The 14,777-nt window shown below is 40.3% G+C and overlaps 1 protein-coding gene across 1 annotated transcript in view; it reads right to left on the bottom strand.

Annotated features, from left to right (window-relative positions):
- The window catches only part of LOC306978554 (leucine zipper putative tumor suppressor 2 homolog), a 32,674-nt gene extending 23,039 nt beyond the window's left edge, over positions 1–9,635 (bottom strand). Inside the window, exon 1 of the mRNA XM_079577165.1 lies at positions 9,584–9,635. The gene's annotated coding sequence lies outside the window, so the exon portion shown is untranslated. The remainder of the gene's footprint in view (positions 1–9,583) is intronic.
- Positions 9,636–14,777: the final 5,142 nt, after the last annotated feature.

The following is a 14,777-nucleotide window of genomic DNA, read 5'->3' on the forward strand; positions in this document are numbered from 1 at the left end:
GGTCCGAAGTGCCGTCATGCACGAGCTTAATATAGAACCTGCAGTTATGCATAAGACCTGAGGTGGCAGTAGTGAGTATAAAAATCACAAACTTGCATCTAGCCCCTTTAAGATAAGTAATAACTTTGACAAAGTTGACTTATCAAAGTAAAACCTACAAAGCTGTTCTTGTTCCGTTCAATACCAAAAAGTTTATTCTTTTCTGTCTATGGCCGAGTTTACTGGTGCGTTATATGAGAGTTTGGCACAATGTGGTTCAATATGGATTTGCTGGACAATTTGCAGCACTATACGAGACACATCAAACTGGAACATGAAGTTAATTATCAGACAAACTTTAATTTAGAAGGACATGATGTTTCTTTGCCCTTTTAGCTTTATGTTAAAATATACTGTAAGAAACATAACTAAAGAGAATGTTGGAAATTTCACTGAATCATGGTTGTTTTGGTGCATACACAGCACACAACAAAAAGGTGAATTCCCTCTTATGTTATGGCAGCAGACGGGTAACCTGTGTGCATCGTTTTGAACAGCTGCCGCCATGTTTTGCCTGTTAAGTGTGAGCTGGCTGTAGAGATGACACTCAGCATTAATGGCTTCACTTCTCCTCCTCCTCGGTCCATGGAGCACTTATGTAACGGACTGTGACGCAGCGACCCACGACCGGACCATCCCACCACCCACAGCTTCTCACCGGCACCTCCAGAAGACAGCCGGCTCTCCAGTACCTGCATACCACCACTTCTCAAAGCCTTACAGAGCTTTTGATTTCAATCTTTCTCGACAAGCAAAGTCTGATCAAATTGAAAAAACTGATCATTTCTTGTTTCCAACCAAACTTGGTGACTTAATTTGAATGTTATAAATACCTAAAGATCATCATGTTGACCGTGCCAAATTCTAGTTCAATCAAACAGGAATTCTTAAACATCATCCAGTTAATGATGACGGATGCAAATGATCCTTTGATGAGACAGTTCACTCATGCCACACCCCTCAACTGTCTGTCCATAGAAATCATACAAATACCTTTAGCAATCTTAGCTTGCTGCAACAAATGTACAGGACATCCTTCAATTGACTGCTCTATCCCCTTACAAATGAATGGAGAGGCCAGTCCCCATGAAAAAGAATGTCCATTTCTTGGCATTTATATAATTTCTATGGTTTCTCATATTATACGGTGATAATGTTTAATGACTATTGCATGTGTTTCCGACCCCACAAAGTAAAAACTTAACTGATTATGATTATCATTAATGATTTTTAACAAGGCTTTGATCACCTTAACGCGATCGATTCATTGACAAGACGTATTGAGTTGCCTTGCATACAAAATGCGTGGTGTAAATAATGTTGCCTTGCCTTGCCTTAAAGCATCTGGATCATTAAAAATGTGTGATATTTGATGGCTAAATGCTAATCATGGCTATCGAGTTAGGGAAAATCCACAGTTACCATGGAGATCCGCCATGTTTGCAGCTGTTAGCATACATTTTCCATTGACAAAAATTAGCTTAAAAGTGGAGAAAAAAGCAGTGGAACAACTCCGTTAGCTGTTGAGTGACTACTGGTAAATACATCTAGTCTTTTAATGTGAACAATATAACTTCAGTATTTTAACTTTTAAAATCTCCATTAGTTTATAATGAGCAGGCCAATGAACGCTGAAAGGTTTCCCAGATTAGCCGCATTGCTAGCTATGTGTTAGCACCTCAGGGCAGCTCTAGCTACATCAGCGGGTGAAGTGTGGGGAGTGGTGCACTTTGACACTTATTAAACAGGTCTGAAACAGAAAGAAAAGTGAATGGCATTAGAACCATTGCACAAGAGCTCACGATTACGACAACAAACCATTGCTTGGAAATGGCTGGACTTGAATGAAAGGACATATTCTTGGTGCAAAAAAACAGGCAAGATTTGAGTAGAGACTATGAAAAAGGGGGGGGAAGCATTAATGAAGAGAGTTTTACTTGTTTAATTGAAATAAACACATATTTGGGAAGAACTCTACATTCTACTGCATCGTTTTTAATATAAAAAACGTTAAAAGAAGTCTTGATCCAAAGTTGTTTAAACAGCACTTAGGATATGTAATCATTATTTTCTTTCCCCCAAACATTCACACTAAAATAATACAATTCTTAGTTAACAGCATTTTTCACACGTAGCTTTAAAACACAGCCAGTGCAGATACTGAATGTGCCAATGGGCAAGTTGACAACAGTTTGTCACACTGCTGTAATGATCGGAAGAGAGGGTGTACAGTACTAACACTAGTAATGTTGTACTTCCTCGCATTGTTCTCGCCTTTACTCCTGTCATATCTCAGGGTGAAACTAAAAACAAACAGTTAAAGCCGCTGACTGGGTTTTAAAGAAGACAACTGTACGTACGCATAGAAAAGCACTGCATCGGATCACCAATAAGGTACAAAAAGCAATACTATAATTCAAGCAATACAGCACATTACAGCTGTGGAAAATCATATTTAATTTTGTGGAAATGAGCTGGACCAAAGTTTGAACAGTTAAGTGTAGACGCCCAAATGTTTTAGTTCAATGAAGCAATGAAATGGATATGAAACACATTGTAAAAAATATTACACAAAACGGAATAGTAAAACATTTTTCTAATAATGTGGTTTCTAATAAAAATCACACATAGTTAGACCAGTAATGAGTCAAATAAGCCTTCTCCATAAATTGTATTCACTACACTTATAATACTACTGAATGTGATTGATATCAAGTTAATACAGCACTGACACAAATACATCAACAAGGTTTAAAATGTAAACTCTAGAACCTAAGTATAATAAATTAAGCTTTCTTACGGTGCAGTTTTGAGCAGCACAACTATAAAAAAACACAGCTATTTTGAGACAATGTGGCAGTGACGAGTGGGGCTCGAGAGTGAGACGGTGATTATGCAGAAGTGCGTGAGGTCGGGGTAAACACAGGAGGATGTGGGAGTCCGAGTGGCTTTAGGCCTGAACTCTACGCTCACATGGGCCTCTCGACAGCTGTGGATGTAATAATCACCATGACGACACAGCTGCAGGAGCCAGGACCAACAGCTCTACTGCATCCCACAATAACAACTGATGACTCAACGCTTACACATCTACCTTTAAACAAAGAGAGATATGCAAGGACATATGTTTACAAGTGCCGCTACCAGGTCAGTACAGATAACGTTTAGCATTTTGTCAAAGCAGTTTGGCCCAATCTTGTGTTTCGGAACGCAGACTGTAGGCTAGACTATGAGAAATCTTCAGCTTAATACCTGGAGCAGTAAGTAGGTGGACAGACTCCCATGGCAATGCTATGCACAGTAGTGGTCCCTCCCCAAGCTTTACCTCCTACAGACCGTACCAGACTTTTCTGCTACAGTTTCATCCCGTTTCTGCAGTGTGGAGTTTGCCCTACACTCTTTAGTACTGCGGTTAGAGTGGGACCATCGATTTATTCGGGACATGGACAGTGTTTAACTCACAGTGGGACGAACAGTTTGTAGTTTGTCCTGTGAACACTTAAGAAGATGCACAAGGCTGCGCGCCCCATGTTAATGTAAAGACGAGGAAAGCAAAGAGGAAGCAGCAAGCGCGTGTTACAGTCAGCTTTGTTTGTAGCACACCAAGGGCCTGATCTTGTGTCTCAAAACGCAGACGATAACGTAGCATTTTGCACCCACTAGGAACGCACATTGTAATCTTTCCACTCCAGACTTAGCGCAGTTAAGTGGGTGGAGACACCCATTTTCCTCCAACCAGATCGACTCCCCGACCGGGAGAGTGGTTGTGGGGGAGTGGGGGGTGAACATGTGCATTTGTTTTGTTTCACGTTCACAGACGCTGTAGCTCTTTTTCCCTGACACATGAACATTGTTTAGCTCACGATGGGGTAAATACAGTTTTTAGCTTGACCTGTGAGACCCTAAGGCTTAAGGAAGAACACAAGGCAGCGTGAAGTAAACGAGGAAATGCAGGTCAGTGGTGCTCCCATCAGTGCAGTCACCTTCTCTTGTGACGCCCCCTCACAAGTGGCGGACGCGAATAGTGCATAGCTCTGCCACTCGGAAAATAATTCACCAAGAACCTGCGCCCCTCCGTGCACCACCACAAGATCTGGCCCCAAGTCTCAGTGGACCCCTTTATTCTCTAAGCGACACCCTCGGGCCACCGGCAAAAGCAGTGGCGCACCGTTGTTATGCAAGATTCTAACTTTGTCCTGAGCAACTCTGTTGTTGCGCCAGGCGGAAGATCAGGCCCTCAATGTCAGTGTATTTGGAAAGGACCTTATAATGCAGTACTAATAATAATCATCATGTATAGGGATGGGTACTGTTAAACAATACCACTATGGTGTAATATTTATTTACTCACTCAACACACAGTATAGTGGCAGTTAAACCGTAAAGACACCGCTGCCCTGAGGCAAACTGGTGGATGTGTTGCTGCAATTCTGTCCCTTGAGCAATTCTCTATTTTCAGTTTTCAGAAGGTTTAGTCGCAATAACTGTCCCAGATCCGTTTGTTTCTGAGAACACAGAAGAAATGTAGTTTCTGGGTTTATCTTTATGTAAATATTTATGATTTCTCCTCAGACATTGGCTCCATTGTTTGTTAAAGTGGGATTTGTTCAGCGTTGTATGATAATTACGGGGATCAGACAGAGAAATTGCAAGTGACAGTTGTTGCGGACCTTGGACAAATGGCTTCTGTGCTGCGTCTAAAACTGGGACAATACAAACTCCAAACATCCCTCCTCGGGGGAATCCAGTGTAGCGCCTCTAAATCCACTAAACACTTTCTATCATCCCTATTCTTCTGAGGACAAGGCTAAATATTCAGGCCTGCGGAGAAAATGATTGCAGGTAGAAACAGGACACTGGGCTTACAACCGAAATGAGATTGGGGGTCAAAGATCATAGTTCATATATTTGCACCTGGGACAGGCTTTGGGGCAGATGTGACGCCAGCTGTTCCCAAACACTGAGCGAACAATGACACGCACAGTTCTCCAGCTCTCAGCAAACATTCATGATCCTTTCAGTGTGTTGCAAAAGGCTCCCCACAACATCCTGTTTTAGACCTGTGCCCCTTTTATGCCCCACAAGTGAAGAGACACAAATTAGTCACAATATGTTGATCATGACTTTTCAATTCGTCCTTTGATCGAGCCATAGTAACTTTAGCATAAAATAATTTACATTGGGCATAGGTTTTTACATCAAATTCACTTCCTAGCAACCTAATCCTTTTTACCAGGGCTTTGGGACAAAAGTAATGTAATGCTAAGCACCATGTTTTGAAATTGTTTTTAAAAGTGTGCAGCTTAGAGTATTTTAATTTATAATGAAGATTAAATTAATGGTAGGCATCAATACATACAGTCAAAAGAACTTGGTGAAAGACCTCAAAACAAAGTAACAAGTCAAAAGACATTGCAAATATGTACATCTGCATGGTTATTATTGGGGCTTTGTAAATTTCCCAAGGACATTAACAGGCATTTATGAGAATTAACAGGCACATATAGGGAATTAACACAACAGAAGATTGCACACAGCAGAAGAAGATTGAAAGGACAGTGTTTGAAATTGTGGCCAATACAAAGAAGAGCTTTTGGAACAGAGTAATTCCATGTTTTTATCCATCTTATATACATTCATCAAGTGTGTGCAGTATTATATTGTTTGATAATTATATTGTTTGATAATTTAGCTGCTCTGTGTGTCAGACTCGGGCTCCATCCACTCCTCGTACAGTCATGATCAGCGTCTGTCAAGATCTGAATTAGAGACAGTTGAATTTAACCAATGACAGTGTAATAAAACAAAAACATAATATAAAAACTTGCCATTTGCCCCACCATTCATTAGAAAGAGAATTAAGCAGAAAGTAGGTTTAGAAAAGTTGTATTATGCTTTGACATAACGATATGGAGTGTCGAGGTATGACATCATGCTTGTTTAATGATTTAAAAACATAATCAGTGGGCAGAAAATAGCTCACCAATTGTATACAGTTCCCAGTAAAAGTTTCAGGAATATGTCCGGAAATGCATTGGGTATTTTCCGCCCCTTTGCAACCCTAATATTGCTTATTCTTACATGTTTGATGCTACGGCACAACACATTACTTCTCCACACACTCATAATCAGAGAGACTACAGTTCAAAAAGTAAATGGTCAATAGCCTTTCATCGTCTTTCTGCACATGGAGGCCGAAACAAATCCGAGACAGGTTTCTATTGTTTTGCTACAGTTTGTCATTAAGTGCCGGGAAGTGGCGCACATCTCATTCTGCCGTCACCCGCTTCAAAGGCACAGCAGCACAATGGGATGTCAGAAAATATTACCGAGACTAGGATTTTAGCAGGAGATGACGAGCCTCGAGAAAAACTAAACGACTGATGCCATGTTTGTTCGCTTTGCATCCAAGTTTTCTTTTTCATGCTTAAAATCAAAGTCAAAGCATCCAGTTGGTGCATGTGTTAAATAATACGCAATCCAGCTTGAGAATGTAGGTTTCAATAAGTAAAGTAATATGGTTATTTCATGGGCATCATCATATCATTCACAGTTATTTGTATAGTGTCTATGGATGAAAGCATTGCTCACCCTGTGTTTGTTCTCTTTTGTCATGTCATCGTTGTTTCTTTGTCTTTTGTTTGCACATGAGTTAGCGCTCTGCTAAAATAAATGAGTTGCTTTTTATATCCTCATCACCTAAATGAGCACTCCTGGGGGTTTTCGGCACAGCTCGGCACATCTGTTAGACATGCGGTTAATTAAGACTTAACGTCAATTAGGGCTGAAAATACATACTCGAATGTGTTTTTTCAGACAAGTATCTCGATTAGATTTAGCTTTCTTAAAGGAACCGGCCACCATTTTTACATACTGAGATATGTTTTTACCTGAGCTTAGACGAGTTGATGCCGTACCTGTATCGTACCTGTTGTTAGCATTAAGCCTCTCCCAATGTATTCCTATGGCTCCAAACGGGGGTGACGTTGGAAGCTACAAAGCTTTTCCACGGGCATGCACAAAAACCAGACAGGTACGTATCAACTTGTCTAAGCTCAGGTAAGAACATATCTCAGTATGGAAAAACGGTGGCCTGTTCCTTTAAAGCAAACAGTCACTGCAAGCACTAACATGAGAATCGACTAAAAATTAAACTAATAATCTAACACAAAAATCCCATGCTTTTCAGACTTAGCAGGTTTGAGTAATAACGCTATATTTGGTCAGGATATTTTCCTATTTGCAAAGAAATGATTGCTGTGTTTGATTTGGTAAACACTACCTTTCATATTGTGATTTCCATTTATCTGCATTTGCAATTCATTGAGAAGTCTTAAAGTTAAAAAAGTAAGATACTAAAACTGCTGTTGCGTGCATGTAGCTACTTGTGAGCTAATTCAATCACCAAATGTTTGCTTAATTGTGTACTCTAGTCCTAGCCCAGGGGTGTCCAAACTTATTTAATCATGGGCCATAAATAGAAGCACTGTATATGATGTGGAAGGCCACAGTCCATTCGTCAGTGCATTGAAACATCCAACTGCGTCCATTTAGCAAATGTTTAAACAGTGCATTTATTTGCGCCCAGATAAATGCCAGCAGCCAAGAATGCAAGTGATGCAAAATCATCATGAAAACCTCAGCTTGCTAAGAAGATGATTTGTTGAGCCTCTATTGTTACGGGTTGCCAAGCATTTGTTTTGAATTAGGGCTGTAGAGTCTCGTTGAACTTTCTCTAAAAACTTCCCCAGCTTTTTTTTGCCTTTCAGCTATAGAAGTGCCAACTCAAAACGCTACCCCACACCTCTGTCCTAGACCACTGTGATCACAAGACTGATTGTGTCAAGCTTCCACATTACAGACGCTTTTGATCACTGGAGCATTGTTAACGCACAAAGCATGGAAACTTAAGATCAAGTGTTGAAAGAAAAAATATACAGATGCTTTGATACAGAAATGTAAACCCCAATGTGCCGGCAAAGAAGACCTGCATAAGTGCATAGTAAATTATGGAAGCCTTGACTTTGATTTGCGATTATGCTTCATATCAAGATCCAGTTCACTAGTGGACGAGTCTAAGTACATAAACATTTGAGAGAAGACAAAGAATAACTACAAGCATTTAAGGGCATGTTTGTAGAGGTCTAAACTACAGAGTTAGCAGGTTTTAAAGTGATAGTCTGGAAGTCTAAATGTTCTACAAATTTTATAAAATGTGCACACTTGACCACCTAGTCTTGCATTTTGATGTAAAGTAAGTCATGATATGTATATACTATTTTTTGTCCTGTATCTCAGCAACTAATCAGAGCATAGTATCCTCCCGTGTTGACCAATGAGACGAGCCTTTCCAGTGAACCAGTGTGTCTGGTCCAATCAGGAGGGGAGGGGGAGGAGCTTGATTGTTCACATTTAAAGATTCTGTTCCAGCTCTCCTCATTTTGCAAACTAAGAAGGGCTTTCTGGTTAAAGAGGAGAGGAATTTTATTGTTTATTTTGAAATTTCAATCTACTTCTCCTCACTTTGCAAACTTACAGAATATCACTTTAAGTAAAAGACCCCATGAAAACAGGGTTCACTGTTGTCTTCAAAGGGTATTGCAACTGTACAGCCTAAATAATTGCCATCTTTGTGGTTTGCAAATTGCATTTAAATTGCGATTTGATTAGGATTAAGCAACTATAGAGCATAAAAAAACAAAAAAATATACCGGGAAACGTCTTCTATCATAACCCCTACCATATCAAATAATATAATTTCACAGAGTAAATGTATGCTTAAAATGCTCCCATGATATTTTTCAACACTGCACTCAAGTGACAGACAATTTGAGTGTCAACCACAGCCTCCAAAGCTCTCATTACTCCGGAATGTACAATATATGTTTGAGATAAAAGCCAAACATGTCTTTGGGGACGCGTGAATGATATAGTGTGGGCACATGATAAGAACTGGTGTGTGTGTGTGTTGATTTAGGGTGAGTTTGAAGGAGAGGAAATGGGCCCACAAAGAGGTGTGCTGTTATGTCTGAGCCACTGAACCTGTCACGTCTGATGCCAATGATAAGATCGAGCTCAAAACAAGCTCAAGGAGAAAGAGTGAGGGGGAAGCCCCTAAAAATGTCAGAAGAGTGGCAAGTTTAACCTTCACATGGCTTTTGCTTTGCTTATCCAACTTTGTTTACAGGGACCATGAACTCACCATACAGCACTGCACATCTACAAAAGTGCACGAGCAGACAGAGACTTTCTAGTCCAATCTTGAAACTGTACAAATATCAAGTTGAGAAGTCCAGCAAACTAAGATAAAACAGTAAATATTCTACTTCTCCTCTTGAAGTGAACAATTAGTATGACCAATGAGCCTATGCACTTGGGAAGTCTATTATAGGAGCCTACAGAATATCTTTCAAATTGTGTGCATTTGCAAATTTTCCACACACAAAAACACAACAATAATAATAAATCTGCTTTCTTAGTTTATCACACCGTTCCCATATCGCACAAGTACACGGGGATTGTGCAACAGTGGCAGCCTACCTACCATGCGCGCGCTGAAGTGAGGTCTGTCCCGAGCAGCTGCTGTTGTAGTAAAAAGGTCCGACGCGTTGTTTTTTTTCCACCTTTAAAACAATCTCCTCGAAACCCGCAGCGACAAACTTCTCCCGGACCCTCATCGACAGAAATGCCGTGGCAGAGGCATATTATCTCTCGCTTTGACGCCTCTGCAGCGGCGGAGGAGACTTGAAGCGTTTGTTGTTGAGGGAAGAGGCGCAGCGGGAGTGAACCCAGACGCGACTGGAGGAGTTTTGGCACCGGAGTGAGATCAGCGTCGATGTGGAAATACACTTCCCATGTGGGCTTTCAAAGTTAAAGCATGGCTGTGGACACATGTGGACTAGGAGTGTTGTTTGTTTGTTTATTTTACACCACACTAATAAGATTGGCAAATAAATAATTAAATCTTGTTACCATGATGAGCATCAATCTGTTATTACTATTCTTCTCATGAATAGATATGGATTATGTTATATATCAATCAAACACTTATATGCAATAAAAAATACTATGTGGGTTTGTGATGATGATCTTATAATGAATAATAACATGGCGATATATTGGGTATAGGAACGAAAAATTATACACTTGTTATTAAGTATAGCATTTTGTGAATGTTGAATGGATGTAATGTATTGTTGTATTTCATGAACACAACTTAATTGCTTTCTTTTTTTTTACTAGACGCTATCAAGGACTAAACTAAATTAGTGTAGCAATCACATTATTTATATTATTGGGAGTCAATAAGTTTGTCTTCTTCCCACTCCTCTTCGAGCAAAAATGTTATTTATTTTATTTTGTTGGCCAATTATAGGGGCAAAGGAAGTACTTTATAGAAAAGGCAAAGATTTTGGACAGATTCAGCATGAACCTTTGTCTCTGTATTTGTTCTTGAACACTGTCTCTATAGTTTTGTTTATATGGCTCGAAATAGAATATTCAATTCAGCGTGTATTCGATCTTCATTGCATATTTAGTAGTTTTGTTTAGAAAGGCAACATTGCTTTGTGCCATGTAAGTGTTCTGGTACGTCTACTAAAGACTTAAGTAATGAGGTACTATCTTTATCAATAAATACCCTGAGTTATTTTATTGTGTGTTTTGTACTCTGTTATGCATGGTGCAGAAACAAGATTATTTTTTGGTATATTTCCTTCCTTTATATTTGCCAAGACTGACCTACTTTAGACTTGGACTGATAAGTTTTATTCTGAAATGTCCGGTTTTGCCCTGTGGTTTGTACTCACCTGAGCTGGGGGGTAACTTATAAGAGAGCAGCAGTCCTGAGGCAAAAGCTGCAGGGGCCTGTCTAATATATTCACATGGCACACTTACAAGATGTATAAGGAGCAGGACATCACGTTACATAAAATAAATGAAACAGCTTAACGTGAATGACTTGCTTCACTTGTGGCCCATGATTAAATTCAACACTATTCGAAGCTGCATTGAGCCTACTATAAAGTCCAAGAAACCGACAATAATCAAACATCTGCAGAATGTTTTACTTATCATCACAGCTGGAAATCAAACTGGTCGGTTTGGTTGCAATCCACAGCCGTGTGAACTTTTCTGTGATCCTAAAGTCCAATCTTGTTCAGGCACGACCTGTTCCTGTTCTGCTTTCTAAATGTGTAAAACAAGGTCACACACACACACTCCGATGTCTTCCTCGACAAAGCAGGGAAAAGGGAAATAGTTCGGATAATAATCATGTGATTTATGACGGTGCTGCCTAAAAACCCATTTATAAATGCTACTCATTGTCAGCAAGCCAGAAAGAAAAAAAACATTATTGCTCTGTTATGTCATAACTGTGTAGTGATGTAAGTAATTGTTGAGACAGGTGTGTACTGTGGCTGTGAGTTAACACCCAAAAGTCTACTTGTCCCATAATGTGTCTCACCATTCTAAAGCCTATGTGCCTTTTGAGTTATTTGTCCTGTATCAGATGAGTTGTCCAGATAGTTATTCAACAAGCATAAAGTCTAAAAGCTTAAACTGCTCTTTTTTTCTTCCCACCATAGCTTTTGATGTTTGATATTTTTACTGTTATCTGGTCAGCTGTTTTATTTAGAAAGAAAATATGACTTCCAAGTGTTTCATTCCCAGAGAAAAGGGAGAACCATCTGATCTCAAGCCGGTCTACAACAGGACTGTGCTGCCAGACCAGAACTTAGGCTGAATTAAGTCTGAACAGAAATAAACCTGGAAAGAAATAGGACTAAAACGTGATATTTTTAGTTTTTTGTCAATGTAATAATGCCTAATACTGTATGTCTCTGTGCAGGCTACGCCAAAACCATGCATTTTGCTGGTTTAATTCACCCCTAGGAGAAATATACAGCAGATAAATCAATTAACATAAATCAAAGGATGCTTTATGCCAAGGGTCTCTTTCACTTAGAACCTCTATGCAATTCAGTTTATATGGAAATTAGATTTACTCTGTCTCATTTCTGGAGCGGAGCAGAGGGAATGCACTCCAATTGTCCCGCACTTACGGTGGAGCCCCAGAGAACTCGAGAAGGGCCTGTTTCGGTAATTGATAATTGCGTGGCTTGAAAACTATGCGCATGTTGATAATGACTGAATTTGGTCTGTAGTCACTGGAGCACATGTTGTTCCCTCCGCTCTCGGGACGTCCCGGGGAAGTTTGCTGCGTGCCCAAGATGCCTATCATTGCCCCGAGCAGCCGGGCTTATCTGCACTTAGGCTGTTGTGCTGACCGATAATGACCCCGGAGAGTATGCTGTAGGCTTGTTTTATTCATAAACAAAGCCTGAGGGAGCTAATTGGAGGAAAAGTAACTGTTTGCAGACATCGGTGCTTGTTCAAAGGTACTTTTACAGTTGTTAAAGCAGCTTGACCTCAGTAATATGGCACAGAAAGTAAAAGGGCATGGGATCAATAGTGATATTATCTTCAGTAGTCAATGTGTATAAAATCCGTCTTGGGCTGTGAACGATTACAAAGTTATCCAATGCTGTAATGTCTAATAAGAGTACTTTTTAAAGCTGCATTATGCAACTTTTTATGTGAGGAAAAAAAGTTGATATTTGTGCTTATTTGACCTTGTAGTAAACCGGCGACTGTATGAGTGGTCAGCATGGCGCCTTTACTTTCCATCACGGTGGTCTCTACAACACTCCAGGGTCACTTGTTTCCGTCAGCAGTGAAAACCTTCCAAACAACTGACCCCGGAGCGTCCTGGAGAGCACTGTGATGGAAAGTAAAGGCGCCATGCTGACCACTCATACAGCCGCCGGGTCACTACAAGGTCAAATAGGCACAAATATAAACTTTTTTTTCCACATAAAAAGATGCTTAATGCAGCTTTAAAGGGATTAGATGCAAGTTGTCATTTTGATGCTCACTACTGCCACCTCAGGTCTTAAGCGTCACTGCAGCTTCTATATTAGGCTTGTGCAAGCACTTCGGCCCGAATTAACAACGTTTTGAGTGACAGTACAGGATTTTAGAGGCAGTTGTGGTGAACAGGTCTGGGCTCTACACATTGGGACATTGCTGGAACATGCAAAGGGAGGAAAATACATCATTTTAACATTTTAAACTAGTGAGTCCCTTTAAGTAAATCTAAGTGGATTACTTTATCAAGTAATTATTAACTACTTTTTCATAATATTTTGACAGCTGAAAATGTCAGAACAAGCAAAACAACACAGATTTATGAAGTGTCTGTGCAGATAACGTCATTCATCTGAGACGCAAGCAGCAAAAACAATATCCTTTTTTCAAACTAAAGTAATCAAATGCTTCTCTCCCGTCACCTTGAAGTTCCCATTGTGTCATCTTGAAGCAATACTTCCAAAGTAATATGGGCTTGTGTTTACTAAATCTGACTTGCGTGCCAATATTGGTCAGCGGTTGGTCTATAGGGGGCCAGCCTAGAATCTGACTGGACACTCCAGGTGCCGCCCCACTCATAGGGGCCGAGGCACTGGAGTGTAATTCAATTGTATGACACCAAACTATCAAATTCTCAATCAAAAAGACATGAGTCGACCGTAGTGCCACCCTGGGCCCCACATTCAAATAAATCTGTTCACATTCCTGGTATTGTTTGCACGTCCCCGAACAGGCAGGATTAAGATGTAGCAAAGTCTTTGGTTGCTGACTCTGCAGTAATTTGCGTGCGTCTTCAAATGGTCCCTGCTCTTTGTGGAGTGAATTGAGAGTCCATTTCCTGGATGGGGGGTTTTATGATGAATGAGACCGGAGGAAGCCAAGGAAAGATATGAAGCAGAAACGCATCTATCACAAATCACTCGGTCTGCGCCTGATTTTTCCCTTTGGAGCGTTTTGCATTTGATTTACATGTTACATAAGTGCTGAGTCAAATGCCTAAACAAATCCATTTCCTTATTCTGGCAGCTTCCAGGCCCTTTGTCTGTCATAAAAAGGCAACTAAATACATTCTACTCCATTTGCTGTAAGTCTTGTGAATAGGTTTGGCAAATTAAAGAGACAAATCATGCAGAAGTTGTATGTAATAATACAGTTGTGTGCAGATTACATTTCCACATGTCGAATTAGTAAGAAAATCTTGTTACATTTTAAACTCCATTGGTCCTTTTTGTCCATACCTCTTAAAACATATACAAAATCAGTATTTATTTCAAAGGAATAATGGCATTGCTTTATTTTTATTGAATTAAAGCACTCATTTCCAGTCCAAAGTGTGAGCCCGCCCCCTTAAAAGATACAAATGTCACTCATTCAGGAGAGTACTTGACCCAAAATTACACATATGTGCTTTGAGGGTCTCATAATCAGCTTATGTGGCTGTGCATATGTCGATAACGCTTCAATTAACTCTGGTCTGGGGCGTTTTGGTCAGTGCGCGTCCCAGTCTGAGGAGATTAGGGGCCTCTTTTGAAGGTGGCCACGTACACAGCTAATTTGAGGCTCAATGGGCATTTTCTTGGCCCAGGCGGTGGAGTGGCTGTGCAGGCCTGGCTGGGTACAGAGCGATGTCTCCCATTTTGAATTAAGTGTCCGGTGTGAAGTGCTGGAGCTCGGCCAGAATCCGTACTTATCCTGAGAGAACAACGCTAATGCCAGCAAAGAGGAATGAGGCCCTAGATTCATTAAAAACAGAGACAGACAACCATCAAAAGTTCGTTTAACCATTTGCTCATCAGTCACGTCACTAA

The sequence above is a fragment of the Gobius niger genome (assembly GCF_951799975.1).
Source record: "Gobius niger genome assembly, chromosome: 19".
In the NCBI taxonomy this organism is placed as follows: Eukaryota; Metazoa; Chordata; class Actinopteri; order Gobiiformes; family Gobiidae; genus Gobius; species Gobius niger.